At 41.2% G+C, this 5,277-nt stretch overlaps 1 long non-coding RNA gene across 1 annotated transcript; it reads right to left on the reverse strand.

The window, feature by feature from the left end:
- Positions 1-3,952: 3,952 nt before the first annotated feature.
- On the reverse strand, positions 3,953-5,047 carry LOC126404106 (uncharacterized). The gene is made up of 2 exons (XR_007571401.1): positions 4,718-5,047; positions 3,953-4,178 (listed from the first exon to the last, which is right to left on the reverse strand). It is a non-coding gene; the product is annotated as an uncharacterized LOC126404106 (long non-coding RNA).
- Positions 5,048-5,277: the final 230 nt, after the last annotated feature.

Here is a 5,277-nt window from a genome sequence, read left to right on the forward strand (position 1 = left end):
TTTAACGACGGAGTAATCTTTTCCTTAAATTTTGCGACAGCACTATCTGATAAACATCTAGTATAGTAACTGTTGCTGAGTGGCGTGTAATCGAGTAAAAAGAAATCAAAAGTAATCAGATAATGATCCGATAGCGAGGGATTCTGATTTGATGACGTCATCACATTGACACGGCGGAGGAAAGTGAAGTATCTCCACACATGTGATGTGTGTCTAGGCCCGAACATACTCGGGCGGAATGTACGCAGAACGGACTCTGCGGAGGTCCGTGCGGACTCAAAGCCGACGTCCGCAAGTCCTGTGCACGCAAAGCTCAGATTTTACGACCGCGCGGACTCTGCTCCGCGCACCAGTGACTGCTCGGCATGTATTTTTCACATCGCGGGGATTTTTCACATACATTTTTACAGGAAACTACAACGCGGAAGTGCGCTCGACTGTGAAAGCCCGAATGACTGCAGACATTCCTCGTGGAGTCTGCTCCACTTATAGTACGCCCGAGTATGTTCACTTCAAGGATGAAGTTTAAGCCAATCAGAGGCAGCGATTGCATTCCGTACACAAGCACAGAGAGAGAGAGAGAGAGGGAGAAAACACACGACTTGTCGACTCCTCCCGGGGGGTGTCGACTTGTGCCACTGACGTCGACACGTCGACAAATCGACTTTTCTGTTAATGCCCTAATATACACATAAGCCTCACAGACACGTGTCCAAATTGTTCTTCGCTACTCATGCAGGAATCTCAGGCACTTTTTTCCGGACTGATTTCCTGTTGCTGATCCTAGCTGCCTCTGACCTGCCTGTTTCATCTGATTCCAGCTAAACACACCGCCCTTCTGGCCCGAACCTCAAGACCTGCTTCTGTGTCCTTGGTTTCTGTGGCTGCTTGGCATTACAGTTACAGTATTAGTGTTCCAGTCAGCTTACCTGTGGTTTCCTGTGGTCCAGAGACTTTCACAGTGTCGACATACTTGCCATTGTGTGTGCATCCTGTAAGTACTTAATCTGCCGGCTTTCCACTCTCTGTCTGTTTTCTGCATGTTCCCTTGAAGTTCATCTGTTTAGACTGTACTTACCAGGTTCCGGATTTTCTGCCTCTTCGACTACATCCCCTGCCTGCTCCTCCACATTACTATTGCCTGCTGTTGAACTGAACTGTGTGTTGTTGGGCTACTGCCCCTGCTCAGTCACCCGCCTCTCAGCCTGGTTCGGCCTGCCAAACCAGCCAGGCTTTCAAGGACTTTGTGGAGAGACTTGATTGTAGTGTTCAGCTGCATTATGTGCCGTTAACTTGCCCTACTCTGTACCCACTGAGCCATTACAGTGAACTTCATTACAAACTGTTCCTGGTCTTCTGTGTTGGTCTGAACACCACCTGTTAGACCTATATAGTTTACAGTAATAATATAACTTTAATAATAACTTTATTTGTATCGCAGTCATCTAGACAAGGTTACAAAGTGCTTCACAACAATATTACAATAATTAAAAAAAGACAAAGTTAAGAGCTAGGAAAAATAGAGTGTACAGAGGCAAAAACAGAACAAAAGGAAAAAAAACCCACAAAAGTTACAGATCACAAAAGTATTAATTAGGCATTAAAAGGTAAAGTTTTCCTATTAAAATGTGTTTTAAGCACTGATTTAAAAATGGGTAATGTGCGAGCAAACCTAATCTCTTCAGGCAGAGAATTCCAGAGTGATGCCTAAATTTCTCTCTGTAGATTTTACATAAGTTGCCAGAAGACCAATAAACAATTGTAATTTCCTTGCTAGGTGATTAGGGCAAAGATTATTACTTATGTCTTGTCTGAGTTTAGCTGCAGAAAATAACAAGTCATCCATGTCATGCAACCAGAAATAATGTGGGATTCATACTTCTGTGTCGAATGTGAGCATGTTGTATTTGTGGGGAAAGTGTGTCTAGATAAGTGCTTTGTCTGTGAATGCTGCGATAGTGAAGCCGATTTGTGTACATGTTTAACATGTGTTTAATGTATGTTTTGGGTGTGTTTTGAATCAACTGAACTTTACAGCACTGCACAGAAACCCCGCCACTGACTAATGTTTTTGAGTTGTAACTGCAGAGTGGCATGGACACACCACCACACAAGTATAAATGCTCACAACGGCGTAGGCTCTGCCTAGAGCTGATGCACAAGGATAAATCCCGCTTGAGGGAACAGTTAACAATGTGGAGCAAACTAGGGCCACCCATAGCCTCTTTAAGGAGAGGGGTGGGTAAAATATCAAGAGGGCTTGAAGCATGTGCATGCATGTGCACAATATCATTTAGCTCAGAAAGAGAACTGTTGAAAATGACTTAGCAGTTCAGGACAGCCAGGGTAATCAGCAATATCAGCAACAGCAGTGATGGAAGCTGCGATATTACTTAATGTCAGTGATCTTTTGCTTTAAATTTTTAATTAATTTTTTTTTTAATTAAATGTATATATATATATATATATATATATATATATATATTTGCCAGTGCCTTTACCTGTGGATTTATATATGTATGGGGGTTACCCGTCAGAGGAGTATGTTGGGTGTCATTTGTATTTTATTTAAGGTCAGAAACATGGTTCTTCATTGGATTACTTAATTTTAATTTTAATTTAATTTTAATTTTATATACTTTATTAATCCCCGAGGGGAAATTCAATTTTTCACTCTGTTTGTCAATTACACACAGGTCCGAACATACACATGCACAAACAGGACCTATACATGCACTAAGTGGAGAGATGTCAGAGTGGGGCTGCCCATGACAGGCACTCCGAGCGGTTGGGGGGTTCGGTGCCTTGCTCAAGGGCACCTCAGCAGTGCCCAGGAGGTGAACTGGCACCTCTCCAGCTACCAGTCCACGCTCCATATTTTTTTGGTCCGGACAGGGACTTGAAAAAGTGACCCTCCGGTTCCCAACCCTGCTCAACAAGTCCCTATGGACTGAGCTAAGATAAAAACATTTCACAGTCAGCGTTTGAAGGGGCTAGCAAAATGGGGAAAAGGGTTGATAAGTCTATTTATGGTTTTGAAAAGTACTTTAGCATTATGCTGGTGTCTGGAGATTAAGGTGGAGAAGTAGATGGCTCTTGCATCTTTCATTTGTTTATTGCAAGAAGTTAGAAGGTCCTTCATGTACAAAAGTGGACTTGTTGTTTAGTCTTTCTTCACCTCCTTTCTGCTCCTCTGCACAATTCTTTTAAGACTCAGTAAGCTGTCAATAATCCAAGGAGAGTAACAACAGTGGCAAATTTACAAACAAAATTCAGAGTAATTTTTGAAACAACAAGTTTGATTTCAGAGGGGTATTGTTGGCAGTTTTTTTTTTCAACTGTAGCTATCTCGCCAAATAACACAGTCACAAACATACTTTAAAATAATTTAACATGACACCTTTTAAAACATATACCCCATAAAAGAGGGTAACAGTATTCCTCTTGTATTGCAGTGTAGAACCAGTTAGTGCTAGTCTATATTTATGGGAAAGATCCAACTGTTTACACACTGACAAAAACATGTTTGGCTGCTTTGCTTACTTAAATATCCAACTGCTAATATATATGTTGGCATATTCAAACAGTATGTTCTCACTTTCAATGTAACAAGAGAAAAGGCTTTTGGGATGAGAACTGACTGATGTGTTTGGCAAACATAACTCTATATCAGATATCACTGGCTGTAGATTTTAATAATGGTTCCTGAATAGCATCACTTGTAGCCCTTAGAAAAAGTCATTATGAAAACTTATTCTGTATTATAAAATGTCTAATAAAATGTCTAAAGTATATAACCTAGATTTCCTACACCTTTGACAGGACCATTTGGGTCAATTTCGGATTTTTTTTGTATTCAAAATACAGTAAAGATTCAGAAAAAGGGTCTTGAAATTAATTCATAAATATTAAGGGTACACACACACAGAGTAAAACGCACGAAAAATGCATATACTGAAACTGAGACAAACCTTTTTATTTCATGTTGTCACAAGCTTTTACAACAACTTCAACTGTCAACTTTTATTGTCCCCAAAAGACAACTGGTTTTACACCATAGAGTGCAATATGACATGATCCCATAATTGTAAGACAATGCCTCAGGTGGTTTTATTGTACATAGTTTGGCAATCAAGATGATAGCCGTTTTGCTGTAGATCAGGCGTTAAACTGGAGAGCTGTGGAGGTAGAACAGATAGCGATACACATGAATATACAGCATACAAAATATAAGATTTTTTTTTTTTTTTTTTGTCCCTGTGAATGTGTGAAGCACTTAAGTTCGGCTGACATAATCCTCACTAATGATCTGTGTATATTTTTCTCTTGAGATTAAATGTTACCTTACATTATATTATAAACAAATGTTGCTCAGCCAAGTGCTCATAATGACAACAGAACAAATATGTCACAGATGGCTCTGCGTGTATCATTTTGTGTGGTCCCATTGAATATACTTGTCCCTGGAGTATTACACATTAAATAACTAAATAACCTTCAGAGGACAAGACATGGTGATCACTGAGAGAGTTTTTGCTATCATTGTTACTTATATTTCTTGCCATCTCTGTTTGCTCCTTTTGGCAGATAAATTATTTTACGATATGAGCGGTGTAATCATACGCACATCACATAAGAAATGTCTGTAGGCGTCAGTCATTTCACAAATAAATTAACTGAAAAATAAGAGAAGACAATTTGTATACTTGTGACTTACAGGCAGGATGTCGTGAGGGATTCTGACTTCATAGCTTATTAAGCACTTGTCGCTGCGTCAGCTGCGTCAGCATCATCAGCACCGTCACTTGAGTCTGAGTCATCGTCGCTGGCTGCCGCCGCAGCTGCGTCAGCATCATCAGCATCGTCGCTTGAGTCTGAGTCATCGTCGCTGGCTGCCGCCGCACCTGCGTCAGCATCGTCGTCAGAGTCATCATCAGAGTCGTCATCAGAGTCGCTGGCTGCCGCTGCACCTGTGTCAGCATCGTCGTCAGAGTCATCATCAGAGTCATCATCAGCGTCGCTAGCCGCCGCCACATCATCTACATCAGCGGAGGTCATGTTGCTTGCCACCTCATCTGCATCAGCGTCGTTCATGTTGCTCACAGCCAGGTCCTGAATGTCAGAGTCGGACATTGCATCGTCGTCAGTGACGTCTTTGAGCGCCTTGTCTATTGCAGGGCCGTTCTTGGCAATAGCATCGTCCAGAGCCTTTTCATCTTTAGAAGTAATTGCATCCATAAATAAAAGAAAGTTAGTCAAACTGTTGTCTGTAAAGAA

Source organism: Epinephelus moara, chromosome 17 (genome assembly GCF_006386435.1).
Source record: "Epinephelus moara isolate mb chromosome 17, YSFRI_EMoa_1.0, whole genome shotgun sequence".
In the NCBI taxonomy this organism is placed as follows: domain Eukaryota; kingdom Metazoa; phylum Chordata; class Actinopteri; order Perciformes; family Serranidae; genus Epinephelus; species Epinephelus moara.